At 34.3% G+C, this 20,332-nt stretch overlaps 1 long non-coding RNA gene across 1 annotated transcript; it reads left to right on the forward strand.

Annotated features, from left to right (window-relative positions):
* The first annotated feature begins 14,281 nt into the window (after nucleotides 1–14,281).
* LOC107684662 (uncharacterized) lies at nucleotides 14,282–17,489 on the forward strand. Its single transcript, XR_001633879.1, has 3 exons — nucleotides 14,282–14,356; nucleotides 15,017–15,079; nucleotides 17,431–17,489. It is a non-coding gene; the product is annotated as an uncharacterized LOC107684662 (long non-coding RNA).
* Nucleotides 17,490–20,332: the final 2,843 nt, after the last annotated feature.

The raw sequence follows: 20,332 nt of genomic DNA on the forward strand, positions 1-20,332 counted from the left end.
CACAACAACGCACTCAGCAAAATATCATCTAATTATCGTTATCAATAAAATCCCAGAAAATATTGAGATATATTTTTTGTCAATATCGCACACCCCTAATATATTTAACGTTTTGATTAGAAAAAAATAAAAAAATAAAAATGAGAAGTGCCCTTTTTTCCACTTGAGCCCCTGCCCCTCAAAATGTCTGTGCACGTCCCTGCCTGTGAAGGACATAGACTGTCAAACATACATAACTATTAGCCAATCATAGCAGTGGCCGTTTACTTCCGAGTCTACAATCCATCACGCCTATTCAAACAGAAAATAGCTTATTACTTATAAATTATGGTATTTTTTTATGTAAATATCTTGATAACATTTAAGTGGACCTTAGAGAACAGTACAAAATAAAAAACAAAGGCAGTTCATGACCCCTTTAAAATTACTGCTAGACTGTTACATATTCTTATTCAAAATTTTAAAATAAGGCACTAAAAGCTAAATGTAATCAGTTTTTTAAATGTTAGTGCATTATAATGTAAAGTATGAAAAATCCTGGTGTTAAACGCAAATCTGATGTGTGTTATTGTGTGAAAGAGTGATATAAATAGAACCTAGGTTTCGTGATATGTGGATCCTAAAAACATATGTTGAACCAAGGTGCAATATGGGTTTATCACAGATTTAAAAAAGTGTTGGAAGAAAGGAGGAATGCGCACACCATCAAGCCATCCAAGATGTAAATGTGTTTGTTTCTTCATCGGATCAGATTTGGAGAAATTTAGCATTACATCACTTGCTCACCAGTGGATCCTCTGCAGTGAATGGGTGCCGTCAGAATGAAAGTTCAAACATGTAATAAAAAGTTCTCCAAATCAGTTCTGATGAAGAAAAAAACTTATCTACATCTTAAACGGCCTAAGGGTGAGGAAATTCTCAGCAAATTGTCAATTCTGGGTGAACTATTCCACTAAACCCTTTCAAAATGACTCTCCAACCACCAGCTGAACATTCTGTGCAGCTGCGATAATATGATAATTGAATGGCATGATTAAAGATGTTATAAAAACATACCATAAGACACAGTATACACTTGTCTATACTTGTTTAGCCCTCGGAAGTGTGGGAAGTCCTTCAAAGGCCAAGTGAGACATTAAATGCTTGATGTATGGGATGAATTCAAGGAGTGAATGAAATGATCCATCTTGCTTAAGAAAGATTCTATGACCCACTCAAACATGACCAATGAACTTTCCAACAGCTGGCAGGAAATGCACTTACATACCACTCCATCAGCCATTGGAAGCTTCACTAGATTGATGCTCTCCACTGGTTGAATTAGATGCTCACTTTGATGTTGTAAACATCAGTATAGATGAAAAGCGAATGGAAAGGCCACTTATCTCACAATGTGCATGCTTACAACTGTGCGTGAAGTAGCTCTCACACTTACATGGCAGAGCTCTTTGATTACCAACCTATTTGAGTTCAATCTCAAAGTGAGACTGAGACTGGCCTTTACACCACAGTAGGCAGTGCCAGAATGCAATATTCTCACCAGATTGCTAGAGAAAACCTCAGCTAACGGTAAAAACATTATTACAGAGCAGTAAGAGGCCATGGTTTTCAATGAACAACACAATACTATTGAGAAGCTTGTCCAAGAGAAGTGGCCAAGGAAAGCTGCGCACTTATGGAGAATTAAGCTTCTACTTTATATAAGGGAAGGAACTAGAGACGTTCCAGTCCAAAAAATACAGACATCCCTGTCCTTGTGCGCCAGTCAACAGCTCCAGGATTTCCAAGAGAAGCAACTAATATGCAAACAGAGACCATTTTAGAGACATTGACATGAGGTGACTCTAAAAACCAGTTTCATTCGCTTGCATTTTAAACAGACTACCTGCTGGGCTCACCCAGCCTCGGTTGTTTTACGCTCGAATGCAGAAATAAATGAGCAAAAAAGATGAAAGATGAAAGAACTATTTTTCTTCTCTGACTCCAACAGAGGCATTGATGCAGTGGCTGGTTAAGGGCGGACAATGTTCAGATAATGAAACCTGTGAGGCTTAAAAACACATCTTCTTGTAATAGTTTAGGCCTGCTTTGCTTAAGCAACTGTGGCAGAATTAATGCATGAACTAAAGTCACTGAAAACTTCTCATTAGCCTTTCAAAATTGTGCTTTGAAGCATTTAGCAAAAACGGAAACTGAGAAATTAGTGAGGAAAAAAGATATCCTGAAAGTTAGATGCACAAATTCAAGAGCCTTAAAGATTATTAATAGTTGTTTGTTGAATTACTAATAACTGACACCCTACAGGAAGTGACAGTGACCTGAAAGGAAGGACAATCCTGATGGAAGCAGGATATGAACTTGCTCCAGCACAGAATGTTGATATTGGAAAGTAATCTTGAAGATGCACTGGGCTTGCTGACACTGGATCCAACAAATATGTTTCCATATAGACATGACATAAGCAATATCTGCCAGGCTCTGTTTGCTGCGCTCGTTGAGGCTGATCCCAGCTGGATTTTTAAGCAGAAAGATAATATATTCCTTTGGAAATTGATGTGGGGAATGTGGCTATACAGAGTTCTGGCAACGCTCCCAGTAAGGGACGGTGGAGAGAGATTGATAGGAGGGAAGTGGTGAATGTGTTCATATGGTGTTCCTAATGGCCCTGTGATTAAACACACTCTCAGATGTTTCTGGCATGCACTGGGAGAAAATGGAGAGCTCCCCTTTCCTGTTGCATTCACTGGGGCTCAAATAGACACATGTGCATGCACACAAACTGAATTGTCACCGCAATGCGTGTCAGTGCTCCTTCAGCTTTCTTCACTTTAACAGTATTATTTTTTTTTGCAGTTTTTAGTGTTTGTCTTTTGATGACTTGTTTGAATTTAGATAATATTTGTTGTTTTGAATCATTATTATTATTAGGGGCCATTCACACGGAATGCGTTTTTGCTTTGAAAAATGCAATGGCATGGGGAAGAATGCAAGGTCTCGAGGCATTTTTTAAAAGTTGAAATTCTTTTTAAATTGAGCGCTGCGTTTTTAGAATGCTGTGTAATGCAAAAGATGTGAGTGCAACGGTAAAAGATGTCTGTCTGGTGTTTGTTTACATGGTTGATATTCTTTTAACTTGAGCATCACATTTTTAGAACGCCGTGTCGTGTTAAGGCTCGTTCATCTGTTTATTCTAAGGGTCGAGCTTGTTATAGCAGGATTGATTCTGATTGGGCTCAGTAGAATAAAAAAAAAGTGTTCTGTGTGAAAAGTCTCGTAGTCTCTATATTAAACTAATGAATATATAAATACTCATAATCCACAAAACAGTGGAAAAGCAGCGCAGCAGAATGAAAAAAATGAATTTTTTGTGAACTGCACCGGCATGGAACGTGGTTTCTTGCTGAGAAAAATCCAAAATCTGGGATTTTGCTATTGTCCGTTGACAAAATAAGATCCATTTAAGATTAGCATGGCAGCCAAAAATAAACAAAGTATTGCAATCCGTTTAATTGAATAACAGTTTTGAGGGACAGTAGCTACAGGCCATTTAGTTTGGCATGCTATGCCTTAAGCTGGTTCAACAGCTCCTCGACCCCCACAAACTCAAAGACAACAGAGGAGCCGGCAGCCAAAGAATGTGGCCACCTGACATGTTATCCTCTGGCAGTGTGAGCTCCAGGAGTCCTCTCTTCTCTCCATCTCATCTCATTTGTAATCCAAGGCTTCCAACCATCCTCTGTATGTGTGTGAGTGTGTACAAATATAGAAATAGAAATGAATAATGTGAGTATATAATTTTCTGGTAACACTTTATAATAACTGCACTCTATGAATCATTTGGTAAGCATTAGTAAATAGTCCGTTCATCCTTTATAAAGCCTTGTCCCAACATTAATAGTCATTAGTAAGCAGTTTATAAATACAGCTATAAATGCCTTGTTCTTGATTTATAAGCACATCTATTACAAAGGAGATTAAAGGGTCAGTTATCTTCTTAACAAAAAAATGTATAAAAAAAATAAAATAAAAAATAAACAAGCACAACACAGAGGGATACAGAACTCAGAAATATTTATTTCAAGATGCAATAAAACGAAACTGTACAACTGTACACTTGAATTTTTTTCTATGAAACTGCAGGTTTATTTTTCATTTTTATCAAGTGTACAGCTGTACAGTTTAATTTTTTGCATCTTGAAAAAATATTTCTGTGTTCTGTATTTCAATTCAGTTCAATTCAATTCAAGTTTATTTGTATAGCGCTTTTCACGATACAAATCGTTGCAAAGCAACTTTACAGCAAATTAAGTTTCTACAATATTTTGATATGAATCTCTCTTTGTTGTGTTTAACTTTTCTGTTTGGAAGATAAATGATCCTTTAAATCAGGTATAAATAGTCCTCACTTTAGATGAGCTCACAAAAATAGATGGCTGGCAACTACTAAATGTTTTATAACAACCTGACTTAATCATGAATTACAGCAGGAATATGTGTCAATAAAGCAGTGAAGCAGGAATATGTGTCAATAAAACAGGTATTAACACACTGAGCAACTATTATCATGTGTCAAAATAATAAGATTTATATATGTACATTTAAATAGTTTATTAATCATTTACTTACACTTTCATAATGATCGTATGAACCACTGACAACTCCTAAATAACTGGTTTGTAAATAACGTAATAATTTAGAAATGATAAATTGATGGTTAATAAAGTATGAAAATACAATTATTAAACATTATAGATATGCTCAAGAACAAAACATTTATAGCTGTATTTATAAACTGCTTACTAAGACCTATTAATGTAGGAACAATGCTTTATAAAGGATGAATTGACTATTTACTAATCCTTAACTAATGATTCATAGTGTGCAGTTATTATAACGTGTTACCAATTTTCTTTCTTTCTTTCTTTCTTTCTTTCTTTCTTTCTTTCTTTCTTTCTTTCTTTTTGAAACCAGTGACGGACTTTCTTTTTTTTTTTTTTGTGTGAAACATAAAATAAGTAATATATTATGGATAAATTGAAATATGTGTTATATATCAAATATAAATTTCAGACTGTTTTTCACACAACACTACTGTACATTGCAAGAAAAAAAAAATGTTAGAAAAACAGTAAAGGTGCTGGTAACTTTCTGCCAGGACTTTTTTCATTAAATTTACAGACATTTCCTCAGGCCATCTAAGATGTAGATGAGTCTGTTTCTTTATTGGAACAGATTTGGAGAAATTTAGCATTACATTACCTACAATGGATCCTCTGTAGTGAATAGAGTCCAAACAGCTGATAAAAACATCAAAATAATCCACAAGTAATTAACCCCAGTAACTTCTTGTATGTAAGAAATAAAACCATCGTTAAGGCTTTTTAACTTTAAACCATAATCCATAATAATGCTTCCTCCAGTAAAAAAGCACATCACCTGTTTCCTCTCGCATCAAAATCCACCAACATATTTGCTTAGAACTGTTTTGAGTGTTTTTCCTTGTAAACAGTACTTCATCAGTGTATATTTTTCTACTAATTCAGACTAGATGACCTTTTCACTGGAGAAAGCAATATTATAGATTAGGGACTCGTATTTTAGCCTGAAGCAATGGTTTGAAGTTAAAATGTACATATAATTAAATATTGATAAACATCACCTCAAAATAAGATTGATTTTGTTGTACTAACAGGACGCTTTAAAAATACTTTGTGCTACTGGCAGGCAGCAACAAAATCTTCACACACTTATTTCCCCAGAAGTAGGTTTATAAAGGAATAAATTACATAAATTTAGACTGATATTTTGGCTGTAGGCCTTTTCAATATTTTATTGACTGTCTGCAAAAACATAACTGTAAATATGCCAAAGAGAACAAAGTTTCAATTCATATGTTGAAGGTTTCAGCACTCTGGACAGTGTCAGCCTTTTTCAGAACTCTGGACAGCAGCTTTTAGAGAGAAGTAAAATATATATTTTTTGACTGACCTTGCCAGGGATATTTTTCTGTGAACTGCCACAGCATTTTCTTCTCTGCTAAATCCCCCATGCAGTCTAGCTCCACTCAACAAGTGAAGCTTTCTCCCAGAGTGCTGGAAAAAAATGCTGTTTGCTTACCCTTTAATCAACAAAAGGGAACAGCTGAGCTCCTACAGAGTTGCAGTATTTATTCTGGGATATTTTAATGACCCAAATTATGTTGTGTTAGACCAAACGACATGGCATTGATTAAAAATACATATCATCATATTTTCTATCATTATATTCTAATTTGCTCTGTAGCAGTCAGGCTGATAAATAATTATTTACAGGGAGCACAGCAGTTGGCATCTTTAAGCCTGATAAGCTTTAAATAATATAATCACAAGACATTCAGCAGATTCTTCCTCTTGGCATAAATACATCAGAGTCCACTTTGACCTTTTGTTTTAGAGAAAAGGACAAATAAAGGATGCGTTGCATGAAAGAATGGAAAGTGCTCCTAGGTTTAAGATCATGCTATATGTATTCCAAGACTGATGTGAAAAGTCACATTTAGTATCTTGTCTTGTGGCCTTAGGATGATGTTTTTCCTTCTTTAAAATAACCTGTTGAACGTATAATTTCACCTCTTATAAACAAATTGTATGTGTTCATGAATGAAATACAATCAAATATGAAGGTTCTGTGTGTTCTTTTATTATTTTGTAGTTCTTAGTTTGTATGTTTTAGACAGAGCTTGACTATAGGTCAGCTCAAAACTATAGGTCAGTTGGAAGCAATTAAATACAATTCTCCTTTTTGTATTATACACATTTAAAACTCATAACATTAAATAACAAACTGACCCAAGATCAGTTAGAATCATTAGATAACCATTGATGGGTCTACTAAATCAGTGGCATCTAGTGATAAACCATCAGAAAAATCCACAAGTAATCCACACGTCTCCACAATACTGGAGTCATGTGGATTACTTGTGGTTTATTGTGATGTTTTAATCAGCTGTTTGGACTCTCACTCTGACGGCACCCATTCACTTATCTACATCTTGGATGGCCTGAGAGTGGGTAAATTTTAAGCACATTTTTATTTTTGGGTGAACTATTCCTTTAACTAAGCATTTTATAGTATGTAGAGTGAGAAAAATGCACTGAAGGTTAGTATTTTTAGTTTTGCTCCAGTAATAATAAAAGATTTACTTTTATTACATAAAATGAATGTTTCAGCAGGTATTATAAAATGTTTTTGTAGTGTAACAATTTCCCTTTTTGTCATATATTATAATAATATTCAATATTGCAGAGAATGCTTAAAATTACATTAAAAGTTCCACACTTTAATATAATCTTTGATATTTGACATAATTTCCAGCGTTCAAAAGCCTTAAACAGCTGTGTTGATTGCCTGTGGCTGATGGGCGCAAACATTGATGTTACATACTCCTCAATAAATGGGTAGTTGGCGCCTGGAAAAAACTGGGTGTTTTGTGTCTGTGTTTGACTTTTGTATCTGACTATGGAGTCTATCACACTCCAACTAATTCAAAGCTTTTGTGTGTGTTTCTGTATGAATTTATGTCACACCTTTTGCTGGCATTTCCCGTTATCTATTTAATGACAGCATGCAATGTAATTGCCCTCACTTGAGCAGAACTCAAAGAGGTTCATGGGGGTTCTCATCTCACTTGCTGAAGGGAACCATTGTGTTTATTTGTTCTGCGCATCATTATCCCGGGGCTTAATTGATTGTCTTATTGAACATGGCTTTGGGTTCCTTTATTTATCCAGTGTACCACACTCTTAAAGATAAGGGCAGCTTATCATTCTTACTCATGGAGGTTCACGATGAATCATTAGAAATGTTGTAACACTGTGCAACCAGGTTAATTGCACTATTAAAAGAACATACAGTTCGAAGTGGAAATTATCAAGTGATTTTTTCAGTTGTACCCCTTAGACTGTAAGTGGAAAGTTAAAGAAAATAACAAATGCTATCAGTGTATTGGGGATGTATCATGAAACATTTCCACTCATCTCTTGGGATATAAAAAATAGTTTAGTACTGTTAAATACAAGTAATGCATTACAAATAACATATTCTCAATCATAATCAGTTTGAAAAAAAAAAAAAAACACTTCCCATATGTTAAAGGTTATACCTCCAATCAAACTCTATAGTATTTTGATGCAACTTCATCTGGCACTCCTAAACATATATACTGTATACAGTTATACAGTTGCCTACAAGGACATGTTGTATGTCATCCTCGCATCTTCTGAAACCACGAACAAAAGAGTGTTTAAAAAAAATTATACGCATTTTTGTTAATTGAAATAAAACTGTAATAATACAAAATATAATGAAGTAATACTAATGAACTTCTAATGAAGTAATAGATGAAAAAGTTAAGCTAAATGAAAATTAAAAATTTTGCCTTGACAACTAACTGAAAATATATTTTAGTTGAAGTACTAATCACAAAAACCAAAACTGAAATAAAAAAATAAAGTGAAAGGAAATAGAAATATTTAAGAAATAAGACTAATGAAAATGACAAAACACATTTACAATTACTAAAACTTAAACTAGAATTAAACTGAAAATGTGAAATAAAAACTGATTCAAAATATTATTATTAATAATATTTTTTGCAGTGAATTATTGGCTTAATAAATATAATAAACCATAATAACACATTTATTTAAATAAAAATGTTGAATTAATTATTGATTTATATAATAATTTATTTAAATGATAATTTGAGTGATTTACTTTCTCATTTAGAAACAACTTTGGAGCTGTTTGATGTAATATCTGGGTTTTGAAGCAAAATCAGGATTAGTGGTTTTGAAGCCACCTAGTGGTGCTATTCCTCTGCATGTACTTAAGTGACCTTTGACCTTTCTGGCAACCATATTTGATTTGGCTCAAAGCTCTCAATAATCACACTACTATCCTACTACTAATTAAGCAGCAACATCCTTTGTCATCCTTCATAAAAACACTTTGTGTGTAAGTATTATTGGATTTATAAGATGCTTATCTTCATTTATATGCTGATATTTGTGTGTTAGTATTTGATATTCAGCAAATTTGAAAGGAAGTGGAAGGGCTGGTGCATGTGTCTGTGTTCTGCTGTATATTGGTACTTTAATTGTTGAGATACTTAAGCATACTGTTTCATCCATGTCTTGTTAACTTAAGAAGTGTGTTTATTCTGTTTCAATGTGTTTTTTGAAGTGGTTTTGTAAAAGTAACAGGAGTTATAACTGAAAATGTCCTTCTGTTGTGACAAATGTGGATGACTTTTTGAAATTGTTGGATTTCTAATGTTAGAAACCCAATAGCGTTGACATATGACCATGTGACATTTCAAATTCAGCAATGGCTGTTTGGTGTTCGGAAACGTAACACTTCAGTCACTCTTAAGGACTGAATTGGAAAGATACTTATATTGTCATCAAACTTTCATGACAACTTGTAATGATTTGTTTGAGATGTGAAATTGTATGATATTGTATATCTTATAATAGTTGAAAAATCGTTACTTCTCATGGATTTTCCCCCCTCAGTTGTTATATTATGATAAGGTTTACTTCGTTGTGCAGGTTTCTGGCTGTGAATATAAAGATGTAAATGTCTCTTTTTATTGCATGAAACTTGACTACCAAGTGGATCTCTGTGAAAATGGTGAACAATGTATGATATGATACTTTTAAATATGTTCAGCTTTTTGTCATTTCTAAGAGAGCTTACTGGACACATTGAGGTTTGGAGCTTGACGCGGAACTGAGAAGAGTTGGATTACAGTTAAAAAAAAAAAACCCAGCAAGGAAATGTTGCTCTTCATGTTATTTTAGTGCAATATTTTCCCTGAAAGCCTCCCTTTGAAACACAGACACAAGGACAGCGTTGAATGTTGCCAGTGAGACACCCTGAAGTACAGTAATCATCACTACATCAAATGTATACCTGCTTTCAGGTTTTGAGTGCATGCTCCTTAAGCTCTTTATGAGTCTTTATTACCTGAAGGACTGCAATTCTGCTGTTTGCAGGTTTAAAATGTTGTCATGAATGTTGGCAGAATAAGTGTCTTTCATGACCCTTACCAGTTTTTTGACTCTGTGGAAAACATGATGAGTGTGTATAGGTTAGATTTAGTGATTGTTGATTTGGGATTTGGACAAGATCTACTTTAATGAGGTTTGGTTTTTCTGACAAACATGTCAGATGCTTGAAATTTTCAGCCTATATTATTTATTGATTTCAGCCTTTGGCTTCTTTATTATTTTTTCAGTAACATTTATGAATAGAGCTGTTGGTATTCTGCAGATTTGCCAAGGAGTGAATGGTGATAAGTCATGAGTGGGTTTGTTCTGATTAGAGCAGCTCGCACACACATTCACACACATGATTAGATCATCGTTATTGCGGCCACAGTGCTCAGATAGTGCTGCCAGTGTCCTCTATGAGTCTGCCTGCCCACATGCTGTCTAGCCCCCTAAAAACACTTTCTGTCTGACAAAGCCCAGTTCTCATCACATGAGCACTCAGTAAAATGATCATACTTTTGCAGTTTGGTCTGTTTTAAATACAACTGTCCGTAGATGAAGTAATCATGCCATCACACAACCTTCTACACTCTTTGAAATAAAGGTGATTTATTGGCATTGATATTTTCATGAAGAACCTTTCACATTATTGTAAACTTTCTTCTATGGCATCAATGCCAAATACAAAACATCTCTTTTGGAATCTTTAAGAGAGTGAGTTCTTAAAGTAAATTTCATCCAAATAAGTTAGTTCATGCAATTACTTTGAGCAGTAGTGATATTATGATTGATCTGTTTTGTATATACGAATTATTGTATTTTGTAAAAATGAATGTGAAATGGTTCTTTTCCAAGCTGCTCAAAGAGGTGTTGAATGAAGTGTTTGTGTGAAGTGATAATTTAACACCTTTTCACCAATTCTTAAAGGGGTCATATTATGCGATTTTAAATTTTTTCTTTCTCTTTGGAGTGTTACAAGCTCTTGGTGCATAAAGAAGATCTGTAAAGTTGCAAAGACTAAAGTTTCAAATCGAAAATGAAAGGTGACATGTCTGGCTCATATAGTAAGAAAACTGTTGCATATTCATTAACACACTATTTGGAAATGTATGTTCCAGTTTGTATTTACAATGCATAAAATAGACATTCAATGCACATACTCTAGCAATGAGAGACTTATTTATATAAAAAAAAAGTTTCTCTAATACCAATCAGATGCAAATGTAGTGTAATATTTGGCAGCGCCATCAAATCCCAAAACCATTGTGATTTATAGCCCAATCTCAGCTGTAGGTGGTGAATGAGATTGACATTTGGGTTAATTTATTCTTTTCTATGCTGTTGCCTATTCTTCTCACAGACCCTTGTCTTTGTTAACCGTCTGCAAGATCAGTCAATAGTAATTGATCGCTGTTGCAGGATTACTCTGCTGCTACTTCACGATGCATTCAGAGAAGTCATTTATATCATTCCTGTTGCCCATTCATCATAATTTACCTGTTAACAAGCAATCTCATACACTCATAGACAGAGCAGATACATTCAGCATATGTGATCACTCAATTCTATTAGAAAACAAACAAGGAAGATAAGCTACAATGGATTCATCCTTATTAATGTCAGCTACTAAAAATAACCTTGGCGGCAGGAAGGCTGATGACTTCAATCTATTGAAAGACAGTTCTAGAAAATTTTGGAAATTTCATTCCTAAACTCTTTGTAGATGTTTTTTTTTTATTTTTAACAAATATATTTACCATATCAGAATTACTATAGTTTTGAAAAAAAAAAAAAGGTTTATTTTGAGTAAAGTTGCCTTTTTAATGTAGTTTTTTGTCAATATTCTGTTATTCTTTTTAGTCCTTGTCTGCTATTATTTTTTGGTAAGTACAGTATTTATTTAGTTTTGGAGTCAAGATTTTTTTATTAGTTACCAAAAATTATTTCATTTGTGTTTTATTTTAATAATAGTGCTGTACCATACCTGCTCATTTTTTTTTTCTTAAAGAAAATGTAAAAGTGGTTTCTAGGTAGTTGCTTATTGGTTCAATTTGGTAATTCCGTTATTAATATTTTTTTAATCCTTCTGATATGACTTGCATCTCCGAAGTCTAAAGGATTTTTTTTTCTCATCTGCCAGATGAAAACTATGAGTCATAGTTCCTTGGGAATATAATAGCACACCTCTCCTCAACAAACTACATGATTTGCAGTATCTGTTATTTCTGTAGTTCATCTGCTTCAGGGTGAGTTATGCGGCAAACTTTAATACTTGGGCAAGTAGTCAAAAGTACTACAGAAGATACATATCTAAAGGTGCAGTGCTGCTATGTGTTTCAGTTTGAGGTCACACTTGAATGATGTCTTACTGTGTACAATGCATCGCAGGGCAAGTGTAACCTCTGTACCAGATGATAAATTGCACTTATCTCATCTTCCATAGCACAAAGGATTGGTGTTTTATTAATCGAGAATCATTAGATTGCTGTTAATGGAAAGTGCTTTTCTATCTCAACTCCTAATGAATTGACTCCATGATGCTGCGGTTGTGGAGCTTCTGTTAACGCGGTGTAATTCTAAACCTTAATGGACCATTATGCCACTATCGGGATCATTTGCTGGTTTTTTTATGCCTTTGTCTTTTCTTACTCTACAGAAAACGAAAGCAGCTCCTTTGTCCATAACCGCTCTTAATGTCCGAAAAGGACAAAAGGTCCAAAAGCTGCAACTGTATGATCTGGTTTATGTTTAGAATAATGCAGATCCCCATATAGACAAAGATCAATAAGGATGCAAATGGAAAAAAACGGAGCTTTTTCACCAAAACATTTATGGCCCTGATAAGCGTACTCTCTAGAAAAAGTCTGTAAAATTGCTAGAAAAATATTGTCTTAATTGTACACTTCAAATTTGCTTGTGACACATTTTGGAGTTTGGTGACGCTTATTTAGTCTTTAAAAAAAGCTCTTCTCTGAGGAAATTGCAACAAAAGTGCTAATTGGTATCCAGTTCCTGCAAAAACTGTCAGCAGATGTTCCAATAATTTCATAAGTGATTGTGTGTTTAGAAGAACATTTAGATTGTTGAGAACAATAATATATTTGATTTTTTTTTTTTTTTTTTACAGTGCACAGACCCATTTTAATTATGCTGTGTGGAACAATACATTTGCATGCATATGCACTGTTAGAAGTTGCATATCAGTATCCCCAGTATCCAGTAAACCGTTCACCCCCACACATATGCACTGTTAGAAGTTGCATATCAGTATCTTAAATAGTTCACCCAAAAATTGAAAATGGTTATAAATTTACTCATCGTTTATCCAAGATGTAGATGAGTTTTTGTCATCGGAACAGATTTGGAGAAATTTAGCATTACATGACATGCTCACCAGTGGATCCTCTTAAGTGAATGGGAATAAAAAAATCACAATAATTCGTAAGTAATCCATATGACTCCAGTCCATCAATTAACGTCTTGTGAAGTGAATATCTGTGTTTATAATAAACAAATCCATCAAGACATTTGTATCTTTAAACTATTGCTTCCAGCTAAAAATGAGAGGCCTCTATCCATAATATTGCTTCCTGCAGTTAGATGGTCATCTCATCTGCATCAGGAGAAAAATATGCAAAGATCAAGCTGTTGCGAAAACAAGCAGTTGTTACAAACAAAAACAGTTATGTATGGTAGACCGCTATTCTCTTTATAAGACATTTATTGGTCAAGACATTAACTGATGGACTGGAGTCGTGTGGATTACTTGTGGACTATATTGTGATGTTTTTATCAGCTGTTTGCACTCTCATTCTGACGGCACCCATTCACTGCAGAGGATCCATTTTATTCTCTTTATAAGACATTTATTGGTCAAGACATTAACTGATGGACTGGAGTCGTGTGGATTACTTGTGGACCATTGTGATATTTTTTTTATCAGCTGTTTGGGCTCTAATTTTGATGGCACCCATTCACTGCAGAGGATCCATTCGTGAGCAAGTGATAATGCTGGATGACACGATCATCCTCAGGTTTTAGTTCATGCAGCTTGAGTCTTATGAATCAAATATTAAGATATTCTGAATTTCATGTAAATGTTTTTTAGTTAAAAATTTCCGTCTAATTTGTAATGGAGGAATATTAACTAAGAAATATTCACTTTCACAAGCAGTCTCAGGCTTTTGGTCCCCACTGTACTTTTGTATTTATTTTTTGCCTGCTTGTTTCATCTTGTTTACTCGGTCTCAAAAGTTTATTTGGCTGATGGAACAGTGAACTGAGAAGAGACAGCAGCAGAAGCCTTTCTCTGATCTCTCCAGGTGATTATCTGGAGATTAGATTATGATGAAATGTTGCACCTTCTAATTTAAATATTAATTTAATCTGTCATTTCCTGCAGAGTGTGCTATCAGAAGAAGGCAGCACAATTGGAAATGCCCGAAATTCTTTCCCTCAGCTTTCTGATTGCCCATACTGAGCGCTTGACTCTAAAGGGAGATTAGTTCACGGAGATGGGAAAACATGAATTTAATTGCTTTTCAAAGAGTATGCAAAGCATGTTTATTATAAAGCTGAAAGCTAACTCCTCCTTAGTACACATCTCCTCTCCGCCAGCATTCCAAAGTCTGCTTGTGTTCCTAAAATAAACGCAGTAACTAAAACTCTATTTCCGTATGCTTCAGGCTGAAAGGCCCCGAAGACACACGATGCACCTCTCAGTTCCTCGCAATTTATCAAAACAGCAAACACTCCTTTATCTCACTCCCGCAACACACAAGCCAAATCTAACAGAAGAAGACACCAGAAATGCACCATGCGAGAAAGCAAATAAACTAATCACAGTTATGTTAGTCAGGAGGATCTTGGCGTAAAATGGTAGATCTCACCACCAAGTGTGATGAGAACTTGCGTGAAGAGGGGATTTTCAACTGTCACAAGCTTTTGCAGTGCGCTTCTCTTTTCAAACATGCTGTGAAAAGTGCTGGAGCTGGATGTGTCGACTACTGCTGACTGACTCAGCTCCCTCCTACATATGACAGCAGGTACGGCAGCGCTCTCTGTCTATTTGTGTCACCATCTTTTGACTTCCTGTTTTAATTCACTCGCTTGTGCCTGGCAAACTTGTCTCTCACTGTTTTGTGTGCATTTGTGCACTTCTGTCTCTTTTGTGGTGTGTATTTGTGGCTTATAGTTTTCTCTTCCATTCCCACTCTCGAAACTCTTTACAGAAGCGATTTTGGTTGTACAATGCTTGTTCTAAAGGTTGGATACCTTGAAATTGAATCTAAAAACCTTTAACTTTCATTCCTCATACACGCATCCTTTCTCCTTTATGACACCCTGTGATCCTGAGGGCATGATGGGATATTTTAAAATTGAGATCTCACATAGCCTGGGAGAAGAGCTCATCTGAGAGCAGGTTTTGGTTTTTACGGTTCCGGTGTTTCACTCTGCTTTATAAAAAAAAAAAATAAAAAAAAAAAAATCTTTAACTAGCCCATTCTGTAAAACCAGCTAAGCAGACCAGGTTGGGAGACCAGCTAAGACTGGGAAACTGGTATTATGCTAGTTTAAGGTGTTATTTTCAGTAGAACAGCAGTTCCTCTCAGACTGCATTACATCTGTTCATGAGAGAGACACATTTTTCATACAGTGAAATAACCCTGTCACTGTTTCTGTGGGAATGACCTTCATAGCGATACAGAAATCATCTGCTCCACAGTATTGTTGCTATCAATATTAGTATTTAGACTCTTAAGTCATATATGAACATGCATGAATGAAGAAAGTTTCACAGAAAGTTTGTTGGAAGGATTTAAAAATATTTTTGACAGAAGTCGTCTCTGGCTGTTTACTTGATCAAAGTAAATGCAGTAATACGTTGAATCATCATTATTATTATTATTATTATTATTATTATTATTTAAAATATATTTTTTCTATTTTAATATAAGATGTAATTTATTCCTGTTATGATAAAGCTGAATTTTCAGCAGCCATTACTCCAGTCTTCAGTGTCACATGATCCTTCAGAAACTGTTGTAATACACTGATTTGCTGCTCAAGAAACATTCATATTATCAGTTTTGAAGACAGTTGTGCTATTAATTTTATTTAATTTTTTTGTTAAAATGTGAAACATTTCTAAATAACAGCATGTTTGAAAAATATGTATAAGCAATAATTTCTTTAAATAAAGAAATAAATAAATAAAATGCATTTTGCTGACCCCAAAGTAGTTGAACCGTAAAGTATACAACATAACAATAGATATACTGTTCATTTAAATCAAGGACATTTTCTGATTGTCGCATGTTAATTGAATGTGTACATAGTTAATATGAAAAACAAATTAGAAGTAATAGCAGGGTTATGTTAGTTCTGAGAAAAGGTCTATTATGTACACTCTTAAAAATAAAGGTGCTTTAAAGGTTCTTCACAGCGATGCCATAGAAGAACCATTTTTGGTTTCACAAAGAACCATTCAGTCAAAGGTTCTTTAAAGAACCATCTCTTTTTTACCTTTTTGTAATCTGAAGAACCTTCTTTTGCCACAAAGAACCTTTTGTGAAACAGAAAGGTTCTTCAGATGTTAAAGGTTTTTAATAGAACCATTTAGACAAAAAGGTTCTTCTATGGCATCGTGAAGCACCTTTATTTTTAAGAGTGTAACAACTAATTTTATTTGCATATGCCTCTTGCTTGATGTTTTTTAAAATAGTAATTTAATTATTTATTTTATCTGACTTAAGTGTCCAAATGCAGTATTTTTTGAAACTCTTATAGGTAGCAAAAGCTACAAGTCACTTGAGCTATTCTTTTGATCAAATGAAATGAACTGTCGCTAAACTACAATGCTACTAACAAAGAGACATTGAAGATATTTAAGGGGGAAATACCTTCATCAACATGAGAGCTGAACAGGTCGCCCACTCGCCCTAGCACTGTGAAGACCACCTTATACAGAAAACATTCTTCCAATTGTCCTTTCCCCCTCTTCTCTTCGTTGCTGTATCTAGAGCCGTTGTTTTCATAAAGGACAGAACCTACACTGTAAAAAAAAATCTGTAAAATTTACATTTTTTAAATTTACTAAAATTTTACAGCTGTGGTTGCCGGAATTTTACCGTAAAAAATACGGTAGCAACATTTTAGGTTTCACGGTTTTAACTTAAATTTACAGTTAAATACCGTAATTTCATTAATTGATATAATGTTAATATAGTCTTTTACCGTTAAATTCACGGTCATTTTTTACAGTGTATGGCATTGAAACATTTGTATTCACTAAAGAGATGCTGAACAATTTCGAATAGAGTTCTAGTAGAAAGCTCATCACAGCACTGTCCTTGACTTGTTGATATGTTTGAGAGATGTACTGCACTTCCAACAGGAATACATTATTGGATCATGAACTCTGGGGCTGTCAGAGAGAGACAAGCAAATAACTAAGATAACCCTCATGCACAGCCATGCAGATAAATAGTTTGTTGTCTGTTATCTTAATAATGTCTACCCCTGAATTGATTTAGAAACGAAAGGAGACATCCCGTCAACACGCTGAAGACGCTCGTGGACAACTCAACTCATGCTGAGCGAATGTGACTTTACTAGACAGCAGACAGACAGTCGTGTTCTTTCAAAGGCTTCTTCTTCTGTAACATGTGTTATGTTCTAACCTGTTCCTTTTTGAGTAGAATGTCACCCTCATTTCCTTTCATAAGTGTTAAACTGCATAGTTTCTCCAGCCCAGCTGTTCTCCCGTGTCACATATGCTGAACTGCTCTGGTTTAATTGTAATGAGGTGGAGGGAGAGAGAAAAGTGAGGGTTATAATCATTACATAGACCCACTTCTCTATAGTGTAATTTTAGCTATGCTCAGAGGGTTGATTGCGTGATTGCGTTATTCCTAAGATGTTATGTATCGCAGTTACAAATCCCTTTCGTACAATCATAATCTTAATTGCAGTATATGGAATTGACCTAAAGCCATAGGATCAAACATACAGAAAAAAAGTCAGAACAGTGCCCACAATTTTATTTTATAAGTATACATTTTTAAGAATGATTAGCAATTATGCTTTAGAGCTGTTATACGTGTGCCTTTCTTAGTGGTTTTATTGACATACGTATCCATTGGCATAGCTGTATGCCTACATTTACATGAATAACATATACTGTATGAATGACAGCATTTCTTGTACACTGTAAAATCCAATAGTTTACCTTACTTAGATTTAATTAGTTATCTGTACTTAGTTGTTATACTTACTAGGTTTTATTAAGTTACAGCTACTTTCAAGGCAAATAAAACAATTTACTTACTGTTTTGAGTGAAGTGATTAGCGTTCCCTTTGGTTGGGCACTTGGAACTTCAGTTACTTTGCTATAATTTTCTTCTTGTAAATGCAGCAATGCATCATGAAGTCAGAATTATTTGATTTAAAGGGAAGAAATGTAATAACTAGGTTGCTTTTAGAAGGTGATCTATCTTTAAATTAGAGCGTTAGTGTCTATTTTTGAGTGTTTACTGATGAACTTATATGAATTTCATTTTTTCATGAATATCATGAGATGCTTTTAGTTGGGTTCATACACTCTTAAAAAATAAAGGTGCTTCAAAAGGTTCTTTAAGCGATGCCATAGAAGAACCATTTTTGGTTCCACAAAGAACCATTCGTTCAAAGGTTCTTTAAAGAACCATCTCTTTCTTACCTTTTTATAATCTGAAGAACCTTCTTTCACCACAAAGAACAGCAGAGGCTCCAGCAATACACTCTTAAAAATAAAGGTGCTTCAAAAGGTTCTTCACAGCAATGCCATAGAAGAACCATTTTTTGGGTCCACAAAGAACCATTCAGTCAAAGGTTCTTTAAAGAACCATCTCTTTCTTACCTTTTTGTAATCTGAAGGACCTTCTTTCGCCACAAATAACCTTTTATGAAACAGAAAGGTTCTTCAGATGTTAAAGGTTCTTTATGGAACCATTTAGACAAAAAAGTTTTTCTATGGCATCATGAAGCACCTTTATTTTTAAGAGTGTATAATCATTAAATAGTGTGTGGTAATATGCTGAAGTCATACACAGACTTAAACATTCAGCACGTGAACCACAACAATGGTAACAATTCAATTTAATTTATTTTCATTAATTGTAACAATAACCATTTTATTTGCTCTTTTTGTTGTGCTACTACTGACACAAGACAGCTAATAAAATTGTCAAATAAAATGGAACCATTTAGACAAAAAGGTTTTTCTATGGCATCATGAAGCACCTTTATTTTTAAGAGTGTATAATTATTAAATAGTGTGTGGTAATATGCTGAAGTCATACACAGACTTAAACATTCAGCACGTGAACCACAACAATGGTAACAATTCAATTTCATGTATTTTCATTAATTGTAACAATAACCATTTTATTTGCTCTTGTTGTTGTGCTACTGCTGACACAAGACAGCAAATAAAATTGGCAACAACTGTAAAACAAAGCAACTGCATGATTTATTCATGCCGCAATGCACTCTGGGAGTCCGTGAGTAGCTATACTAAGTCATGAGTAAACCTAAATGAAAGGATCAAGTACCCCCTACAGTTCTTTTTTAGTTACTAGAACTCTACTAGTTCTAAGCATTTGTCAGTAGAACATACTATTCCTATTTCACTTTACTTAGTTTTTTCAAGGCAATCGGTTTGCATGCTTTTTTTAAGTAAGCCCAACTAATTAGATTTTACAGTGATACTATTTTGAGACTGAAGTCTTAGAATGTCAGTTGATAATGGTTCCTTTAATTTCAGAATCAGTGGGAGAACTAAACACAGTATGTGAATTCAAAGTCATGTGGATGAAGGACAAGATGTCAGTGAGAAAAAACATTTGTGCATGATGGTATAAAATTCTACTTCAAACATTTTTTCCCCCCGTTTATTTTTTCACTTTTTGTAAGGGTATAATCATACTTAACTGACAACACAGAAAATATAAACATCTTTTAAAGTTTTTGGGATTGTTTAGTTAGAAAATTGTCATTGTTTACTCATGTTGTTCCAAACCTGTATGATATTCTGTCTTCAGTGGAAAAAAATGTGAATGTTTGAAGACACTTTTTTTTCAATATAATAAATATTAATGCTTCAAAATGACTTGTGCGCTGTATCCCACATCTTTTGAATTCATATGATCGCTTAAAAGGATTCATGTACAGGTATGAGTCAGATGCCACTGTTTATTATAACCTCTAATGAATGTGTAATGTAGCAACTTTTGGTCTGTTCCTTACAATAAGCTATT

Source organism: Sinocyclocheilus anshuiensis, unplaced genomic scaffold, assembly GCF_001515605.1.
Source record: "Sinocyclocheilus anshuiensis isolate Anshui unplaced genomic scaffold, SAMN03320099.WGS_v1.1 scaffold93, whole genome shotgun sequence".
Lineage (NCBI taxonomy): Eukaryota > Metazoa > Chordata > Actinopteri > Cypriniformes > Cyprinidae > Sinocyclocheilus > Sinocyclocheilus anshuiensis.